The sequence below is a fragment of the Eleutherodactylus coqui genome, chromosome 5 (assembly GCF_035609145.1).
Source record: "Eleutherodactylus coqui strain aEleCoq1 chromosome 5, aEleCoq1.hap1, whole genome shotgun sequence".
NCBI lineage: Eukaryota > Metazoa > Chordata > Amphibia > Anura > Eleutherodactylidae > Eleutherodactylus > Eleutherodactylus coqui.
The window spans coordinates 174,719,070-174,741,493 of NC_089841.1; the positions used below are offsets into that span (position 1 = coordinate 174,719,070).

The following is a 22,424-nucleotide window of genomic DNA, read 5'->3' on the forward strand; positions in this document are numbered from 1 at the left end:
TCCCAAGGGAGTAGGAAAGTGGAATCCCTAGCGCAGGTGTGAAAGCACCCTTAAACACTATGTGTGTTGCTCTGCTCTCTCACTTTGCCCCTCCTCACTCCCCCTTCTCCTCTGTATAGGCCTCTATGGGCAGCATGCAATCTGCTGGTCTGTCTTGTAAGTGAACAGTTTAAGAAGGAGGGGTGCGGAAGAAGAAAGGACCCAGATATGTGGAGAACTAAAGGCCCATTTAGTCACAACGATTATCGCTCAAAATTCGCTCTAAAGCCGTCTTTTGAGCGATAATCCTTGTGTGTAACTGCACTGACATCGTGCAGTTTTTGTTAAGCTGTCGCTAATCGTTGTCTTTCAGCATGCTGAAAGACAACGATGAGCCTTATTAGGGATGACAGGCTGTGTATGAAGAACAGAGCTCTCCAGTTGCATTCTACATACCCCACTCAGAGCGCTTGGCTGTATAACAGCCGGGAGCTCCGAGCAGAGAACAACTGGGTGCAGAAGACAAGCGGGGACACCCCGCTTGTCTTCTGCATCCTTCGCTCGGAGTGCAAAGTGATCGCTCAACGTTTGAGCGATCATCTTGCGTTGTAATTCACACAACGATTATCGCTCAAAAGACATCTTTTGAGCGGTAATCGTTGTGTCTAAATGGGCCTTAAGCATTTTCTCAGATAAGATCTATTACAAAGTGTCTTAAGGCCCATTTACACATAACAATTGTCGCTCAAAATTCGTTCAAACAAACTAATTTGAGCAATAATCATTCAGTATGAATGCGTAAAAATCGCTTACATATTCTTCACGGCTGTTTAAGCTGACTTTTCAGTCAACTTAAGAAACCTTGTTGGCTTGCTGGCTTGTCGTTCCGTGTAAACGCTCTTTGCTCAGCACTTCCTATAAGGAGGTGAAGCGCTGAGCGAGAAGTGGACGAGAACCCCCGAGCTGGCAGCCAGTCTTTCAGTTTAAATGCTCTACACGAGCGCTGACGACCTCAGCGGTGACGTCAGCACTCGTTCAGTTGTCCAAAAGACTGTCGGCTGTGTAAAAGGGCCTTTTTTTTGTCTATGCTATTGATTTATGCAAAGTTTGTTAAAAGCTTAGAGCCTATTGGAGAGGGAGGAGATAAAGGAAGTAAAATACTGCTATTTCACATATTAAGGGCAAAGTGACACAATTTGAGAATGAATTTTTAATGAAGGAAGTCTGCGGGGGAGCAAAACTTCCTCCACTGACATTCATCAAATCTAGAGCATCTTTGCATATGACAAGTTTGTTTTTGTGCCAAGGTTGCTCTTGTCGACATATTGTACCCACAATATGCCAACTACAGGAATTTATAATAAGATACTGTAGTTCTGCCATACCATACACAGAACAAAGGCTCACTACTTGGACACAATGTGAAGGAAATTCATTATTCTTTAGTCAGACTTCACTATCGCTCACTATGGTCATAATGAGCTGAACCTGGTAATGGTTATAATATGGTTCTAATACCGTGTTTCCCCGAAAATAAGACAGTGTTTTATATTAATTTTTGTTCAAAAAGGTTTAACTTTTTTACATGAATAGCTGTCTGGACACTATTTAAATTGATTTTTTAAATTTACTGTTAGCAGGGCTTAATTTTGAAGTAGGGCTTATATTTCAAGCATCCTCAAAAAGCCTGAAAATCATTTTGCATCCTCAAAAAATTCAGGGTATGTCTTATTTTCAGGGAAACCGGGTACTTACATGGCTTCATTCTAGTGAAAACAGTGGATAATCCTACATACAATGGGCAAAAAATTGCAAATTTTGGTACATGCTGTGTTTTTACAAAACATTGTGGCTTTGCTTTCTTCACTGCGCTTGTCACTTTTGTAAAAAGTGGGTGAGGCCTTAAATCATAGAGAAAATATACACCAGCTCTCACAGGCATAGATTTGATTTTCTGGTCTGTAGACTGGCCAAAACACACCAAATTTATGAGGCATACATGTCTTTATGAATTTGGCGCATTTTATTCCAGTTCTATTATACATTATAGATAGGTTTACAGTGTAACCCCTATATTTTTAAATGTAAAAACGGACACAGACATCTGGGAACATAATACTGTATGTTTAACATGTATGCTAAGAACAAGTACATGAGTTCTTAAAAATGCAGATGTTTATATACATTTTGTCATTGTAGGTCTGAGGGTGGTTTCAGACGAACGCGGTATTCCCCCTTTATTCGGCCATGATAATCACCGCCACATAATGGGAGGAAACCAAATCACTGATTTCCGTGGTTTCGTCTTCAATAGCTCTTTTCTCGCTTGTTAATTGTACGGCTGAGAAAAGATAGGACTTGCCCTATCTTTCCTGCACATAGTTAATTCTACATGTGGGAAAGATCAGCGACACCTATCTTACCGCGTTTTCTTTCAAACTCCTGCTGTCTGGGGCGGAGTTTGAAAAGCCAGCGAAAGGGAAGAAAATTTCACTCATTCAGGCGCAACTAGTCTGTGTACTAGCGAGCGTAGTTGCGCCTACGGCTGTCTGAAGCCGCCCTAGCACTGTGATGCGTCCTGGTGTTTGAAAGTCCAATCTTATAAATTTTCTTCCCCTTCTTCACAGAATTTCATGTATGAAGTAAAATAGAAATACTTGAAAAGAAATACAAATATTACAGTGTTCTGCTGTCTGAGGTCCGGTGGTAGAACTTCATCCACACTTGGCAGTAGTGGTGTTGGTGAGATAGGACAGGTCAGACACAATTGCATACAGGTATATATACTGATTTACTGTATGTTGATAGGTAACAATGATAGATAGATAGATAGATATGCGATAGACAGATATGCGATAGAGAGATAGATAGGAGATAGAGAGATAGATAGATAGATATGAGATAGATAGATAGATAGATAGGAGATAGATAGATAGATAAGAGATAGACAGATATGAGATAGATAGATAGATAGACAGATATGCGATAGAGAGATAGATAGGAGATAGATAGATAGATAGATAGATAGATAGATAGATAGATAGATAGATAGATAGATAGATAGATAGATAGATAGATAGATAGATAGATAGATAGGAGATAGACAGATATGAGATAGATAGATATGCGATAGAGAGATAGATAGGAGATAGATAGATGGATAGACAGATAGATATGAGATAGATATTAGATAGATAGATAGGAGATAGATAGATATGAGATAGATATTAGATAGATAGATAGGAGACAGATAGATAGATATGAGATAGATATGAGATAGATATTAGATAGATAGATAGGAGATAGATAGATATGAGATAGATAGATAGATAGATAGATAGATAGATAGGAGACAGATAGATAGATAGATAGATAGATAGATATGAGATCGATAGATAGATAGATAGATAGATAGGAGACAGATAGATAGATATGAGATAGACAGATAAATAAATAGGAGATAGACAGATGATAGATAGATAGAAAAATCGATGCATAGTGCACACAAATAATAATTCACAGCAGAGCTAGCCACACACATACACATAGTGCGTATGTGTGTATATATATATATATATATATATATATATATATATATATATATATATATATACACACACAAAACTGAGGTGGTTACTTTTATCATTTCTTTCCAAGCAGGTGGTGTGTTTATGAGCTAAACATGTTTGTATGTCTGATATAGACGTGTATATCCGTCTGTATGTAAGGTAATAACAGCCCTTTCTTGCCTGTGTCTCACTCCTCTCTGTTGTCATTCAGACTGTGTCCTCATTATCTGCTGATCAATAAATTGAGTCTTCACTGAGATGTGAGGCACGAAATAAACAGAAACACAGAGAAATGGAGGCGGAGGATACAGGTAATGAAATGAATGAAATGCGGGCAAGAAACCTAGTTCAGGTGAGAGATAGATGCTAGTGAATAAGGGGTTGAAAACAGAAATGGGTCTCTTTAAGCCAGAGCGAAGATGAAGTAGGAAAGGAATGCAGAATAATGGGCATACAGAGAAAATGAGCTGACTCCATAACAAGGATCCTACATCTGGAAGAAAACAAATTATTGTTATTTCTGATGTATTGCAGTGGGTTTAATACATAGAAAGTTAGCTTTTGGTTTTGCATAAAAAATGTGGAATTGCAATCATCTGAATAGGGAGTGTAGCAGTCCGGTGTGAAGACATTGCTGAGCAAGGTGAAGCATAAACTTCCACATTTATTTTAGAGTAATCAGAGTATAACATTGCAATGTGAAAATAGTGCAAGCAACTAATCAACATGCTGTGAACTATTTTACGGCCTCGGGCTCGCATCAGATATGCAGCATATAGACTATTATAAACGTTGGCCTATCATTTATTCACTTGATCTGAGAAAAAGTGTGGGGATATTAAATTGCTCTATTATATGGTATGCTTGCATTCAGTTAATAACAATATGTTATAGCATTGCCGGTGTTGACATGGTGTCATTTTTTAATTTATTGTACTACAGTAATGGAGGAACTCATTAAACCCAGATTTCAAAAAGATTGCTAGCTGAGCTTCATGTGCAGCTATTCAGACTGAAGAACAGATTTATACCCACTAATGTTAGCAGCAGATTAGATTTCAAATACGGTATATGACTGCTGAAGCTAACACATCACTTTTCTCTTCATTCCAGGAGGAATCAAAACTTCCCTGAGTTGTTTATCCTGAAACTGCAGTACTATAAGGTAGGAGACTGTTGTGTTAGGTGACATTACTAAGAGAGGAGTTCGCAGGCACACATTCAGGGGGGATACAGAAGCATCCGCACATGTTAGAAAACATCACGCATCATTTGTATTCTTTAGACGTTCGCATTAAATTGTTCTCGGAGACATGTGACGACGCACACATACACAAAAGAACATACAGCCAAAAAAACTGCTCTCCATCAAAAATAACTCCCATCATGTGTTGGCACAAAATGAGTGAGGACAAAGAGACAGGCTAAAAAAAAGTAACTGGAGGGGGCATGTGCAGGATGAGAGATGGAAGAGACAAGGAGATTTATAGGAGAAATACAGTGCATGTGAGGTAATCTTCCGAGATGGAAAACACTGGAGAAAGAAGTGCAAGGAAACAGGTGAGGGGAGATGAACATTAGACAACATGCCAGCGAGAGTAGGCTTACATAAATGCACTGTTCGATAAGTGTGTTCTCACATTGCACTTTTATAATATATTTAGCTCTGCAGCTTTAAAAAAATAAATATATATATATATATATATATATATATATATATATATACACACACATATATATATATAACACTGTGAGAATTAAAGTGCCAGACGAAAGGGCAAAGAGAGTGCAGGTGTGAGACACATTGTGAGAGAACAAACCTCAAAACAGATATTTAGGTGTAAAAGGGGGAGGGACACCGTTAGGATACAGACAGGAAAACTATGAGTGTAAGAAAGCCAGCGGTAGAAAGAATCAAAAGAAAAGTATAGGTAGATGAAAAGAGAGAAGTCAGCAGACTGAAGAAAAGGGAAAGCAGGAAAAAGCAAGCGATGAAGTGAGACACAGGGAGAGAGAGAGAGAGCGAGAGAGATTATAAAATGAAAGAGAAAAAAATCAGCCCAGAGAGGGAGAGACAGAGCAGTGTTGACAGACAGAAATTAATCAATAGGCAGACAGGAAGAGAGACAGGAGAGAGAGAGGCACTGAAAGAGAGACTGTTTATAAAAAGAGAGGGAAAAGGAGAGAAAGTGAGAGAGAGAGGCAGTCAGCGAGAGGAGAGAGATAGAGGAGGAGAAGGGGGAGGAAGGGGGGCATCCATTTTTGTGGCGGGGATTTGAGCTGCTTTTGTGTAACTCTCCCTGAGAGATCGCATGCTTGATGAAAGGCCCTTAGAAAATGCAAATTGCAGCACGCATGAAAAGCACAAAGAGGCATCTCGCTGTCCCTGCCATGGGTTTAATTCTTCACCAACCACGTAGCGCTGACGTCGGGAGCAGATAATCTCTTCTCTGCCCGGGAGTGTGAGTATAACACACAGACTTTCCTGCTCGGGGAACACTATTTTATCCATTTATTGTCCGGGAATTTGGTCTCTGATCCTGCATAAGGGTCTGGGGAGTACGGACGAAGTAAGGGACGGGAGGCTATATTTATTTGAAGTGGGGGGTAATTTTGACTTGTTTTTTTTTTTTCGGAAATTGTAAAAGAAGGGAGAGGAAAAAATGAATTATTGGTTAAAAAACTTAGCAGGTGCAGAGGGTACTAGAGAGGAGGAGGGAGAGAGAGAAGGAGAGGGAGGGTATAGGGAGACAGAAACGGGAGAGAGAGAAAGAGAGGAAGGGAGGAAAAAAGGAGAGAGGGAAACGGAGAGAGAGAGAGGGGGCGGAGAAAGGGAGTGAGAGAGAAGGAGAGAAACAGAAAGAGGAATGTGAGATAGAGAGAGACGGAGAATACAGAAGGATGCAGAAAGACACCGGACAGACTCAGAAGGAGAGATGGGAGACAAGTGTCAACATGCAGAATCTCACATAGATGGACTCAAAAGTCTGCTAAAATCCAGGAAAGAAACATTAACGGAACAACGGGGCAACTTTTTTCCCTTTAAGTGTGTGTTTTTCTCTCTCTCCTTCTTTGCTGTGCATGGGAAGGGGGAAGGAAGAGGGGGAATGTGAGAATAAAGGAGGGAGGGTTAGGGGAATGAGAGGGTCTTTGTACTGTGAAGCAGTGGGGGGGTGAAGAGAGTAAGGGAGGGGGAGCCACAGAATAAGGTGAAAGGGTTTTTGGTGAAAGAAAGAGAGGACAGGGTGCAAGAGGGAGGGGGAGGAATGCTGTTTTAACCCTATGATTACTTGAGTGAGGAGTAGATCATTTCATAAGTGCTTTAACCCCTCTTTCTGATAGACAGGCCTGCAGTTCCTTGCTTGATTCACTTTTGGCTGAGAACGGGTTAAGTGGGGTGCAGCAAAGGGTGGGTTCTCACCCCCGCCCCACATATACATGCCCGCCTGTCTGTCTGGGGCCTGGGCAGGGAGGGGGTAGAATGAGGCCTTGTGATTTTCTGTCTCTCGCTCTCTCTGTCTCTATTACATGGCTGAGTGAGTCTGAGTAATGAATGTGTGATGAAATTACATGGGCGCACACATACACATAGGAATATGCACACTTACATCCAGATATGTGTATATATATATTTCTTGTCCCCAGAACTACACACTGAGATAGCCTGTCATTCTGCAGTACACATGCGATGAAGAACACAGGTACATACGCAGCTGGGGAGATGGACAGCAAATATTAGACATTCACTTTCTCATACTTTTTCAGGCAGATGCATACTACCGAAAAACTAGGTATAAAGACAAAGTTGTATATCCACAGTAACAACTTCTACGTTAAACTCACGGGCATAAAAGTTACAATTTATAAACATGTATAAAAAAAACTCACAGTATTTTATGTAGGAAATCAAACCCAATACAACAAATCTTATCTTTATCCAGGGAGGTGCGTTAGTGTAAATTGGTACCCGTTGACATTTTCCAGTTGTTACATGGAGGTCTGTTCCTTACATCTTGCACAGTAGCGACGTATTGAGAATAATGCCTCATTGTAAAATGTTGCATATTGTGTTTCAGGAATAATATTATTCACTGTGGTGAGGAGATACGATCCTCCTACTTCATCTGTGCCCCAGAATGTCTAATGGCGACTGCATGCACACTTACAAAGGCTCTTAGATATGCAGAATACAAACAGGTATAGACATGAGCATGGAGCGTTAGGGATATATGCTTGCTTACACAGATGTGAGGATACTCGCAGCACACACACATATAGACCCTGATAGTAGGAATGTAATGAGTTCTTTCCAAGGGAAGGAGATGAGAGCTCGGCTGTAGCTTTTCCCAGCCTGTGACATAATGTAATACAGAAGGTGTAAGGACCTCCTGGGGTGAAAATGCTTTATGCCTCTCGTAATTTTTCTAAAGTATCCAGGAGCTCTGAAAATTGTAGAAGAGCCAGCCACCCATCTGGTGCATCTAGGGAATGGCAGGTGAAACTGTGCTAACCACATGGTGTATCCCCGTAGGGAACACATGGTGACCACACAGCTGATATCACTTGCATTCATGTTCATAGTGCAAATACAGAGAAAGGCTTCTATACACCTGATCACTTATTACAGGGACGGTTCTAACTGTATAGATATTTTTATTATGTTGGTCTGTTGTGTTTTTCTCAATTCGGAGTATACCATTATATTATAGCCACTCCTCCTGTAACCTCATATTCACTTAGCTTAACAAATGTATTTGGTGATTATCAGCAGACTGTAAACACAGCAACATGTTTAAACCTCCGGAGAATATTTAATTGCACAGACCACACACAAGCATCCTATCACTATAGCGAATGTGGAGTAACATACTAATAAAAAATGCTGCAGAAATGCTGCCGCGAGGAGTATTAGTACAGGATCCCTAGTATGACTCACTGAAGCTTCCTCAAATTAACACATTATATATACACACTCTTTGTAAAAATAAAAAAATCAAGCACTAAGTAGGAGTTGTCCCTTTGCTGCAAAACATGGCATTCAGTTACATCTCGTGCAGATATGCAAATGATTACAGTTATGGCGTGATTAGATGGGTGGCTTTGCCACCTGAGGCCCTAAAGGTGGTTCCACCCTTGGCCTATAAAGGCTCTCAGAGGCTACTTGTATGTAAGGTAAGCACCGAGTCATGACTGGCTTCTAGTTTTCTTGGCAGACTGTATTTGTAGGATGGTTTGCCATTGCCATTGCCTTCCCCAGTACTCATTTTACTGACCTCAGAAGGGTGAAAGGCTGAGTCAACTTTGAGCCAGCTGCCTGAACTAGGCGGGGATTGAACCTGCAACCTTCAGGTCGTGAGCGAGAGCATTAGGACTGCATTTCTGCTACCTTAAACACTCTGCGTCATAGAGACATGTCTTGTGCTCAAGAAGCTAGACTAGTGGAAAAGAGGTCCACTTCTGTGTAGTGACCTCTTTTCCATTAGTGTAGAGCTTGTAGAGCACTAGACATGTCTCTGTAATGCAATCCAAGAAATTTTGCCAAGTTAACAGAGTTTAAGAGGGGCGCATTATTGGAATGTCAGAAGCTAACCAAACTATTAGGAGGTATTGCGACCAGTGGATGCGTGACGGCACACACAAGACGATCGGGCTCAGGACAGCCTCGACAGACTACCAGTAAGGCCTCATGTCCACGGGACAATTCTGATTTAAAATCCGCAGCGTTTTTTACGCACACGCATCCGCGCCCCATAGGAATGCATTAGACACCCGCAGGTAGTTAAATACCTGCGGATGTAATTTTTCTCTTCAGGCACGGATCCGCGTGCGGGAAAAAAGCGCGACATGCTCCATTTTCGTGCGGGTCTCCCGCTGGGACGGCTCCCGCAGGCTTCTATTAAAGCCTATGGAAGCCGTCCGGATCCGCAGGAGACCCGCGCCTTAATTAAAACTCACCTGTCCTGGACGCTGCGGGTCTCCCCTCCATCGCGGCCGGATCTTCTTTTTTCGGCCCGGCACATGTGCGCGTCACGCTGCCGGCGTGCCGAGAACACCCGTCGGGCCAAAGAAAGAAGATCCGGCCGCGACGGAGGGGAGACCTGCAGCGTCCAGGACAGGTGAGTTTATTCTTATTTTCACACCTCATGTCCGCGGGAAAGGAGGGATCCACTGCGGATTCTGCATGGAGAATCCGCGGCGTGCCTGATTTTCCCCGTGGACATGAGGCCTAAAGAGGATCGTTTGATCATCCGACAAGCATGAGCAGCTCCAACTGTTTTGTTGTCCCACATCCAGAGACAAGTGGCACCATTGTTACAGGCCGCTGGGTATGTCAGAAATATTTTCAGGTGCTTTGCTGAAGGACATTTGTTCTCACAGAGCCTATTTCATGTACTGCCTTTGACACCCACCGTCACCTCCATTTGCAGTAGTGTCGTAAACAACGAAACTGGATGCTACGGAGTGGAACCCAGTTATCTTCAGCAACAAATCCAGGTTTAGTATAGGCACAGACGACAGTCATATTCCTGTTTGGAGCCCTAGGGGTGAGCGCCTCAATCCTGCCTTTGCTGTGGAGCGGCACACTGTCCCCCACTGCTGGTGTGATGGTCTGGGGGCCATCGCATACAACAGTCGGTCACCTCAAGTAGTGGTTCGAGGGACAATGGCTGCTCAGTGATATGTTCAGGACATCCTGCAGCCACATGTGTCCCTCTCATGGCGGCTTCCGAGAGGCATTTTCCAGCAGGATAATGCTCGGTCGCACTCAGAAAGGGTGTCACAGGAATGTCTCCACAATATTATCACACTACTGTGCCTCCCCGGTCACTAGATTTATTGTCAATTGAACATGTATGGGACCATCTGGGATGCCAACTTCAACACCATCTAGAGGCTTGGTTACAGCAAATGTGGAGCCATATGCCACAGGATACCATACAGAACCTGTATGCCTCCATGCCCGCCCGTATCACATTTGCATTCAAGCTTGAAGAGGTCCAGCAGGGCACTAGAGCCTCCATACCCATCCATATCACATCTTGTATCCAAGATAGAGGCAGCTCAGCAGGGCACTAGAGGCTCCATATCCGCCTGTATCACATCTTGTATCCAAGCTAGAGGCAGTACAACAAGGTACTAGAGCCTCCATGCCTGCCTGTATCACATCTTGTATCCAAGCTAGAGGCGGTACAACAAGGTACTAGAGCCTCCATGCCTGCCTGTATCACATCTTGTATCCAAGCTAGAGGCAGTACAACAGGGTACTAGAGCCTCCCTTCAAGTGTTCAGTTGTCTGCTATAAATTCTCCTTTTGCTCTGATATTGTAATCACTTATATCAACATTACAATTACACAGAGAAAGTTTCATTTAATTCTGACAACTCATTCTAGGTGCTTGATTTTTTTTACAATGAGTGTGTATATATATATATATATATATATATATATATATATATATATATATATATATACACACACACATACATACACACAAAAAGGGTCTCCAGCATATCCACACAGTCTTCTATCACTGTGAGCTATGTGGAGGAATCTACATATTTAGATTTCTCTTTGCACATACACATTATCAGATGCGTATCGCTAGATCTGAAGATGATTCTAGGTGACTCATGCAACAAGGAAGCATGTGCGAGCAGCTAGCACGTAGCACTATATATATAAAACTCCTTAGACTGTATGTGATATGTGGTGCTAGGTGCTAGCACATGCTTCCCTGTTGCATCTTGCATGTTGTACGATAATGTGTATATATAAAGATAGATCTAAATATGGAGATTTTATGCACATAGCTGATAGTGATAGAAGACTGTGTGCATATACTAGAGACCCTTTGTTATCACACAGCAGGATAGAAGTGTAGTTGCATATGTTCAATTCATAAATTTTAGGATGCTTCCACACTGGCAGAATTATTCCACTAGACGTCCTGCGAGACGCATCTTAAGCTGCCACTACGGACTTTCACACTAAAATCTGTAGGGCAGAATTGCCGGCATATTTGAGCCATTTTTCAATTCTGGATAAAAATACGCAGATGGCCCTATGGATTTTGGTATAGAATTTACTACATGTTGCAGTGCAGATTGCTAATTGCTAATTCTGCCCGTGTGAAAGTTCCCTTTTCTACAGCAGAAAAATCCACTACACAATCCGCAGCATTATCGCATCAGAAACCACGTCAAAATCTGCACCATTGGTGTGGATTTCAACTTGGTTCCAGCTGCACATCCACAGCTGATTTTGGCCAACAATATCGCTTCACTAGGTCTTATATTCGGGGAATGTCTTATTATACTTACCTAGGAGGCTCGGTCCAGGACCCTCCCCCGTTGCTCTTCGGAGCTTCGACGCACTGGGCCGCGGCATTGATTGGCCAATTCATATATCTCGCCTCCACAACACGATGTCTGTGATTGGCTCTTCGATCGCTGCTCAGCCAATCAATGCAGCACTCGATGAACCAATCACAGCCATCGCATTGGTTCATCGAGCACTGCATTGATTGGCTGAGCAGCGTTCAAGAACCAGTCAGAGCCATCGCTTCCTGGAGGTGGGATTTATGAATCCCGTAACTAGGAAGTGATTTTCTGTGGGTGGCCGAGGACTGCATGAAGCCTGCTAGAGTTCCGGAGAGCAGCCGGACGAGCCTGCTAGGTAATGTATTCCTTTTTTTAATGTAATGCAGCCAGCGCTTGTTTACAGGATAGGGCTTATATTTAAAGCCCCTGCGGAAAATCAGAGTATGGCTTATTTTCAGGGTAGGTCTTATTTTAAGGGAGACAGGGTAATTCATAGGGTCACTGTATTATTGGCTCTGAAGGCCTGGAGTATAGGTTGATAGTTCTGTTCAGTAAATCACAAATGCAATGCTTGATTATTTCCTCTGTTGACGTAAAATGAATGGAATGAGGTAATGACAAAATGAAGAGACTATGGCACATACTCAGGGTTACAGCAAATGGTGATTTGTGCCAAACTACTAGAATTGGGGAACTCTGATGTGAGTAAGCATCAAACTTAGGGCTTCTTCAGACGGGCATTTTTGTGCATGCAATAAGCAGAGAATAGAACCCATTAATTTCAATGGATTTGTTCTCATTTCCCATCGTGAAAAAATAGAACATGCTCTGTTTTGTGTACATTTGCGCAGCAAAGGGCCCTGTGTAAGTGTATGGGGGATGCGCAAATATGCAGGCAATACGCAAAGGGATGCGCAAAATACAGAGCAAAACCATGGAGGAAAGAACACATCTGCACCTGATTAGGCTAAATAGTCTTTCAAATCAGGGCGCAGAGCTGTTGTGTATGCATATGAACCGACCCTGCATGTGCAAAAAAGTACAGTACAATGCGCAGACATTGTCCTATCTTTTGACGACGCAATGCTTGCTGCTCCATAGACTCCTATGGGAGATGCAGGCTGGCCAGCAAAGGGGGGGGGGGAGTTTAACATACCCGTGAGGATGAGGGGAGTTCCCCGCCGCGGGGGATTCCCTTCATACCCGCTGGGATTACCTTCATTGTTCTGGTGGCCAAGGGATTTCAGGACTGCGACCTCAGTGCACTGCAAGACACCATAGCAAGCCGGGCAAGATCACGAAAAAAAGCCGCGACTTGGTCATGGCCTTTCTTCGTTCACACAATGTAACACTCCGATGGCCAAGATTCTTTAGTATGGCTATCGTAGCGCTGAAATGACTTCCGTGTGAAAAAGGCCTTAGTATGGATTTTCTCCACGATGTGTGCACATACCCTTAAGGGGAGTTCACACATCATGGAATTGCTGCAGAATTTCGACTGCGGAGATCACGCTTATTTTCTGTAGCAAGGTACAGTACAATGTAAGTGAATGGGGTATTAACCCTTTCCAATCCAATTTGTATCCTGGTTTTCCTAGTGTGTCCACTCTTTTTCTGCTGTTATACAACAGCGCTATATGCTGGCTAAAGCCAGTACTACATGAGGTGACACGTTGGATAGGCTCCGACAGCAGAGAGGCTGGCAATATACAGTAAGAGAACCCTGATGGACGTCTTTCAACATCAGAGCTGTACAGCCTTAAATCATAATGACGTCAGACAGTGGATTGGAAAGGGTTAACAGTCCTGGTTCACTAGGGGATACTTCACACAGGCATAGGCACAATTGTGCACACTTCAGCACAACGTATTTGCGCTGTGAGTCTATTTTGCACTCGTGTCAGTGTATCTTACTGTACTTTTTGCGCCCAGAGGACATTGTTATTTGCACGTGTGTTCTCTTTCCCATGGAATTACACAGCATATTGCGCATACCCTTATGTATTGTGTGCCCATATATTCCCCTATGGACTTCTATGGGGATATTTGGTGCACAAATTCGCAAAAAAGAAGTGCATGCTGCGCAGAAAGTGTACATCTAAACGAACCCAGTACCCATGTAATCAATAGGTTCAATTCGCTGCATGCGCAAATACGCCCATGGCAAGGAAATCTTCGGCGGAATAGAATAGTGATGCAGATTTTGAAATCCGCAGCATGCTCTATTTGTTGCAGAAATGGTTTTTCACAACCTAATTAATTTATTGCAATGCAGTGAGTGAATTTTGAACTCAAAATCTGCATCAAATCAGACGTATATTTCGGGGTAGGTTTTCTCCATGATGTGTGAACTCTGCCTTGCATTCATTTATTCATTCAAACAAGCATCGCTCGTCACGCAAATATGTTGCGCTGAGGCGACTGTATTAGCGCATACGCTAGTCTGAAGCTGCCCTGAAAATCAGTTCCATACATCTGAATAGAGTTCTTTTGGTAACAGGTATTTCTGCCAAGCCTATTCAGACGTTTGAGACCAAAATCTCTGGAACACATCTGCCCTATATAAATTCACCCTTCTGCCTCAAATCTCCCCCCCCCACACCTGGTGCTGTAAATGCTGTGGAACTTCTGCTGCGATTCTGGCAGTGGGAATTCTGCAGCATTTATGCTGCATGTGAAGACGGGCAACAAAAGCAATGTACATACAGCATCTGACGGCTTCTGCGCACGCTGCGAATGTCCCATCCGGCACTCCAACGCGCATGCGCAGTCGGCGCTGGGGGGTGACGTGTATTCCACGATAATTCCGCTGTGCTCGCTGCCGAAGTGCTGCAGGATGGACGGCTTCCATTGACTTTAATGGAAGCCGGCCATGTGTAACCTGCACAAAAACACAGCATGTTGCAATTTATTCTCTGCGAGCCGAAAATTACAATCGATTTTCACGTGTGGAGATGAAATGGCGCTTTGCCATTGAATACTATGGGTTGTATTTGCTGCGGAGTCCGGAGGCGGACGCCCACTGCGGACCCCGCTATACAAATACGCGTGTGTGCAGGAGGCCTTATGGGAAAGCTGACTGGCAAAAACCTCTCTTGCCTCTGCATTAAGTCCGAGGCGTATGGAGGTGCATTAACTCCTCCGTGACTGCAATACGCCTTTTTACTAACCGCAATAATGGGCTTTAAACCTTCATTTACATAATTTTAAGGCAGTGGCTTGTCTGACTACTGACTGCCAGGCTCCTGCTCTAACAGTCCAAAACATAAAAACCTCAAATCCTGGCAGTTTAACCCCTTACATGCCACAATCAAAAACATGTAAACAGATGACAGGGGGCTCTTTCTGTCACCCACTGGCACCCTGCAGTGCGATCACAAGGTTCCCGTGGCAGCCATAAGACATTTGCTCCCCTCCCAAAAAATGTAATAGAAAGCAATCTAAAAGTAATATGTTCGTCAAAATGTTATAAAAAAAAACTACAACTCTTCCCACCAAAAGCAAGACCTCACAGAGCTCCTCTGCCAAAAAATAAAAATGTTATGGGTCTAAGACCGCATGCTCGCCTTGTGGACCACCTGCAGTACAGCAAAAAGACTTTCGCATGGACGCCGGCCGGGCATAGGGTTGGATTCCGCTGTTGAATTTTGCATGTGGATTCCGACCAGCCCGTGTGCAGGTGGCCTTAGAATGTGGCAACGCAGATTCAAGTGTTTTTCTTTATAAATGTGTTTTTGTTATGCAAAAGTAGTAAAAAAAAATAAAATATATATATAGACTTAGGTCCTCTGTCCACGGGCATTGCGGTATCCCGCGGCAGATCTCCGCCGCCCGGAAGCAGGAGCTGCAGACGAATCTCCGCTAGTCAGCCTATCTATTGATTCTCTGCACGTGGACACGGGGCCGGCGCTTTCCATAGCAAAGCTTCAGACGGCGTGACCCGCCGTCAATTTACCGCCGGTGAAATCACGCTTGTGGACAGGGGGCCTTAGAGTTTGACTGGAGTGGCATTGTATATCCTCGACTGCTGCTCCATTCCAACTTCTCCTAACCATGCAGCTGTGTGAGGGTGGCCAATCGGGGTCTCCCATTCTAGCCATCAATGGGGTTCTCAGCAGTTGGACTCCCACTGATCTAAGAATTATCAAACATCCAGTGGATAAGTGGTAAATGTTTTTGGCTGGAATAGTCCTTTAAAGGGAACTTGTCACTAGGTTTATGGTGCCCAAACCACGGATAGCAGGAACCCAGCGCCTAAAGGGAAATGTACACGGGGTCCGACCTGACGTACAATTCTGGCTAGAGATGAGCGAGCGTACTCGTTAAGGCAAAATACTCGAGCGAGTATTGCCATTTTCGAGCACATGCCCGCCCGTGCCAAAAGATTCGGGTCCAGCGGGGAAGGAACGGGGGGGAGATCTCTCTCTCTTCCTCCCCCCCCCCCCCCCCCCCCACTCCCCCATACTCACAACTCACACTCCCCCCCCCTGGTGCAAATTATGCATAAATCTGTCATGGCTCGTGCAAGAAGAAAATTTGCAAAGTATTTGCACAAGCGGTAGTTGCGCAAAAATGTGTGACTTCTCTGGCATAAGGAATTAAGTAAACATCTCTGCTTGTGTGAATTCAAATCAACATCAGCATCGTAATTAGTTTGGTTAATGGAAGCTATGTGTGTCTATGTGCAGAGGCATAACTTCAAGCTGCTGCGCCCCAATGTAAAACCTGTAACAGAGCCCCCTAACTATACTCTCATTCATAGTACTGGTCTACCTCTATGGGAAGAGAAATCTTATGGGCCCCATATAGCTTCAGGGCCCGTGTGCGATCGCATCTTCTGCTCCCATTATAATTACATCTCTATTTCTGTGTGGAGATTAATGTAGTTAGTGATTTGGATCTAATTTGTCCCTATTTAACTAGAAAACAGAAAAAGGGTGATAAACTTTTTAAAGTGAATCACACTTGAGAATCATGCCCTCTTTTTTCTGATGAACATCATTCTTTTCTAGAAGTGCCAGCAAACAGTTTTGGAAGGATGTAAATGTAGGGATATAAATATCATGTACATAAATAAATGTATGTATTTGGGCAGATGAAGATGAGCTGCTGTTTGGCATTCAGTTTCTTAAGGCAGATCTAGTTAGTTACAGTAGTTATTAAAGGGGATTTCCATGGAGAATACTATATGTGACCTATACTCAGGATAGGTCATCAATAGTTGATCAGCTGGGGTTCATCGCTCGGGACCCCAACTGATCAGCTGATTGTGCACCCACTGACAGAGCCGCAATAACAAGGGGTTGGAGCGGAAGTCTCTGCTCCCACCTCTGTATAGTGGCCGTCGCTTGTAACTGCAGGCACAGCTCTTATAGAAATCAATGGGAGCCATGTCTGCAGTTACAAGCAACAGCAGCTTTACAGAGGTCAGGGCAGAGACTTCCGCTCCAACCCCTGTGTATTTGTGGCGCTGTCAGGAGGTGCACAATCAGCTGATCGGTTGGGGTCCCGAGCGATGAACCCCAGCTAATCAACTATTGATGACCTATCCTGAGGATAGGTTATCAATAGTATTCTTTCTGGAAAACCCTTTTAAGCATATTAGGGAAGATTTACTAAGCTACATGAACTAGAATTTTGTCTCAAATATTTGCACAAAAACTTGTGAGTATTATTGTATCTTGACGCCACCGGAAGCTAGGGTTGTGTTACGGCTTAGATAGAGGGATGGCCCTGTCACACCCCAAGCTCCTGATTGGCTCTTTGTCAGTGTGCAGTGCCGTCCCCCCAGCTGTGTTACTCACCACCCGGCATATGTCTGCAGTGGACTGCCTGTGTGGCCCCTTCTGGACTCCCATCTGCGCTGCCGTGCACCCTGACAACATGCTGATTACTGGGCTCTGCTGCCCTTCCCACTGCGCCCGCTGTAGCCGGGGCCGCTGACAGCACTCTCAGCCTCCATGTTGGCTCCCAAGTGTGCTGCTGTCTCCTCTGCCGCCGCGCTCATAACTGCCTTCTGCTGTTCTTCCACCTGTGTCCGCTGTAGCCGGGGCCGCTGACAGCACTCTGACACTCCGTGTCGGCTTCCATATGCGCTAGAGTCCCCCCCTGCCACTGCGCTCATAGCTGTTCTCCTTCGTCCTGAGTCTGCCGCAGCAGGGGTCACTGACACCTATCACACCCCCAATGTCCACGAAGGGACATCCTGTGTCTGCAGCGCACAAGTCCGATGCTGTGGGCTACAGCAAAATCCCACATGCCGTTTCACTACAGTGCGGGCCGCTGGGGGAACAGGGACACAGACTGCGGGGCTGGGGGTGACAGTGCAGGAGCCAGAAGGGAGAGCATACACTGCAGCAGGGACCCGAGATTGTGGAGACCCATCGGGGCAATCACAGAGTCTCCGCAGCTTGGGAATCTGCACAAGACTGCCTGCCAATCGGAAGCTAGGGGCTTGTCACTGGGTAATAACTCCTGCTAACCCAGCTCAGCCCCTAGCTTCCGGTGGCGTCAAGATACAATAATACCAAACTTGTGTACATGCTGTGTGTTAGCTTTATTATGCATTTTAGATACTTTTTGTGCCTCTTCAGCTAGTTTTGAAAAGTAACTAGAAAGTGAGGCGTAGGGGTGCCTTAAATTGCACCAATATTTTGGCACTAAAGTGAGGCATCTAAGTGTTGGCATAAGGAAAAGAAAAGTGTCTAAGACGTCTACGAAGATTCACCAAATCTATCACACAATGTGAACCAATGTGATAAATTTGGTGCATCGTCTGACTGCCTGGTCTAGTTTTAACCTGTCTAAATTTGCAACAGTAATAATAAATCTCCCCCATTGTGTACATAACTTCCACAATCTGCACTGAAAAATATCTCTCTTCTAAAATGATACTGTCTGCATTCTTGACATAGGTAAAATAACTGTACTGCAGTGTGAAACATTCAGGAATCAATGCTGGTGGTTTACACATGAGTAACGTACCTATAACCCAGAACCAAAACTGAGACAGCGTGAATTAACTTGATGTTGTCATAAGAATCCTTGAAAGCCACTTCTTTTTCCCCATACGGGCCTGGCATTAAATAATATGAGTAGATGTACTCTTTGTATATGTTTGTTCACCAAACTTTCCTATCACTTGTGGTCTATAGGAGTAGCTTACAGATGTAACTTGAGGCTCCTGGACTTTATGTAGGCCCACCTCCGAAGGCCACTTTCACACAGCAGTATTTTGCCAAGACCAGAAGTAGAACCTAGACAGAGATAAGATGGTAAAGATTTACTCCTCTTCTGTGTTTTTGCACCCATTCCTGATTTGGGCTTTCAGATATTGATGCTAAATACTGACCAGGACTATATTAGATACAGAAATAGGCCATACTTTTCCTACGTATGTTCCAGTGTGAATGTGGTCATAGTGAGAGTACTCGGTAAAGCATGAGTACGTCATTGGGCAATCAGCATTATACGTCACTCTGGCTCCATATGTAGTTCTTAGTTTTATTTGTAACTTCAAGGTAAAGATTCACATATGAACTAGAGAAAAGTAGTCTGAATTCACTATTTTTGGCAGGACTGTCCAACTATCTAATGTGTATGGAGGCTTCCAGACTTATCTGCTGGGGGAAAAAAAGAAGGGTCGGACATGTTGAATTTCAACACCCGGTATTTTTTTTTCCCTGGAGATAAACTGCAGCCAGAACTGTTTGGCCGTGGATTTATCAAGTCTCCTCATTGAAAACACATGCATGATTGGTAGAGCAAAGCGTGCATGTTTATAGAGAAGTAAGGAAGAATAGCTGTTGACCACATAAGAACAGTCATTCGGCTAACAGCTATTGAAGGCACTGGCGTAACTATAGTGGATGCGGAGCCTTAGGTTGCTCATAAGGCCTCCATCCTTCATATAGGGAGCCCAGTACTATGAATAAAGCATTATAGTTGGAGGCCCTGTTACAGGTTTTGCATTGGGGCCCAGAAGCTTCAAATTATGAGTCTGCGTTAAGGGGTTTAGAGAAGTTGGGGGGCCCCAAGATAAACTTTTACACCCAGGCGCATGAGCCTTTGGTTACACCCCTGATTGAAGGTGTATGGGCACCTTCATGGACTGATAATTCTACACCCCGACTGGCAGCAGAATTCGTTTATAGAAGATTTTTAGATCAGTATTTGGTTAGAGCTACCTCACAAATAAAAACTAATGTAGAACAAAAGTGTCAATGATACCCATAGCAATCAGATGCACTGCATGTTGTAAAGTGAAAGGAGTGATCTAATATTATATTATTTCTGCAAATCCTATTGCAGATTAGTTCAATCAGACTAAGGCCTCATGGCCACTTGTACACACGGAATCCAGCCATGCCCGCAGACATGGACAGGAAAATACATTTTCTTAGCTCTCCAGCTCCAGCGCGGTCTCCTCCATGCCGGCTGGATCTTCTTTCTTCAGCATGACGGATGTGTCCGGACGCACTGGTGACGTGCCGGACACATGGGCAGTGCAATTTTTTATTTATTTATTTTTTTTAATTTCCTGCTTTCCCGTGGATCCATGGCACGTCCACAGTGACAGCTGTGGCTGTGCCGTGGATCAGACGGCTTCTATTGACTTCAATGGAAGCCATCCCGCAGGATCCGCAGTAAAATGGGGCATGCTGCATTTTCCTCCCGCGCGTGCGATCTGTACACCAGTAAAAAAATCACATCCGCATGCCTAAAATTGTTTTGCGAATGCTAATGCATCCTTGTGGGTGGCTTGATTTGCGGATCTTCCGCATGGGCCCCCTGTGCGGGTTCCACAGATCAAATCTGCCCATGGACATTGGGCCTAAGCCCATAGTCACACAACTTTTTTATGTGGCTATTTAGTCGCATAAACACGACGGACGAAAATCGTGAGCTTGTGAAGCGTTAGATTCCAATACATTCATTCATTCTATAAAGAGCACTTACTGTTCCTTAGGGTCCTTTCAGACAAGCCGATTCTCATTTGAACAAGCGAGTAACGTCACCGCTAGCTCTCATGCAGCCTGTTTAGACAGGTAGATGCATCATTGGCTCATTCAAATGAGAATCGTTCGGTCTTTCACATGTGTTGTATAAGCAAATGAGAGGGACTCAACGATTGCCGAACAAGCCAACAATGGTTTTTATTAGAGTTGAGCGAACGTATTCTGCCGAGCTTGATGCTCGTTCGAGTATTAGCGTACTCGATGGTGCTCGTTACTCGAACGAGCATCACGCCGTGTTCGACCCCGTGCCAGTTTTTGGCTCCTGCCCGCTGTGACGTACCTGTTTTGGCCCCTCCCCGCCGCAGCGCACGTCATTGGCAAATTTTTTAGCTGGCAGGCAGGGGGGAAGAGAGAAAGAGAGAACGAACCAAGAAAAAAAAAAAAAAAGCTCGCGTCCCACATACAAAAATGCTCGAGTCTCCCCATTGTAGTCAATGGGGTTCATTACTCGAGTAGAACTCTCAAATTTTACAAAAAGCTTGACTCCAATAACGCGGACCCGAGCATTTGGGTGCTCGCTCATCTCTAGTTTTTATGCCTGCATAAAAAAAACTGACGAAGGAAAAGTGAACGATTATTGTTCATTGTTCTGTCTTTGGCTCGCGTTTAGACCGAATAATTCTCATTCACTTTCGCTAATTTGAACAATAATCGTTTCGTCTAAAAATGTAAATTCAAATACGAACGACTGTGAGTTTTCATTCCTGATGACTTTTGATCAAACAATGACCACTTTTTAGGTGAGCTGAAGGGAAATAACTAGCGAGCGAAGTATCGCTTGGAATGACTGGTGCTTGTATTCTCTCTCTTGAGCCTCTAACGGGATGGTGGTCGTCCTGCGTAATGAAGCCGCCCTTACATAGTTTATACATAGGTGATAATGTGTTTAGCTTAACAGGTGAGTCATATAACAAGTAGTGAAGTTTAATTCACAGTTTATTGACTTATATTTATTTACCTAATCACACCCCAAAGGTCAGTGCTATGTCATTTCAGAGACATGCTCCCACATGGCATACACACCCATTAAGGTTTCCAAAAACAGATTAGCATTTGTGTAGTAAATTGAATAAAACGAGGCTGGAGTTTAGATCTGAGATTTCCGTACATTTCATAGGTTGGCTTAGTACGGTAGGATACGTATGCTTGATGAAGGAAAGTTGTCATTTTGTCTGGAGAATGTGTTTCTACAGAATGGATGGTATTGGGGTTTCTCCCTCAGTCTCATTAACTACAAATGTGTTTTCATTTTAGTAATTATTGTTGTATAACTTGTTCCCAGCTATGTGGAAGAAAACTACAAAATGTCCTCAGTCCACACATACTTCAGAAAGTTATATAATGGTGAATGATCAGTTTCATGAAACTAGTAATTGTGAAGTTAAACTTAGTGGGACGTGCAGCCATATTACTGTATGTATGCAGTCAGCCAGTCACTGACTAGGGATGTACTTTCATCCCTTTCATTACCTTTTGTGGATAAAACATTATATTAAAAAAAAGCTCTTTCATGTATGAGATAACTTGTCCAGGCTGG

At 43.7% G+C, this 22,424-nt stretch overlaps 1 protein-coding gene across 3 annotated transcripts in view; it reads left to right on the forward strand.

The window, feature by feature from the left end:
• The first annotated feature begins 5,087 nt into the window (after positions 1-5,087).
• ZNF219 (zinc finger protein 219) overlaps positions 5,088-22,424 on the forward strand; it is a 44,681-nt gene continuing 27,344 nt past the window's right edge. The window contains exon 1 of one of the 3 annotated variants that reach the window (XM_066603746.1): positions 5,088-5,108. The gene's annotated coding sequence lies outside the window, so the exon portion shown is untranslated. Of the gene's footprint in view, positions 5,109-5,480; positions 6,011-6,442; positions 6,595-22,424 lie in introns of those variants that run through there. The other 2 variants (XM_066603744.1, XM_066603745.1) reach the window with 2 other exon arrangements.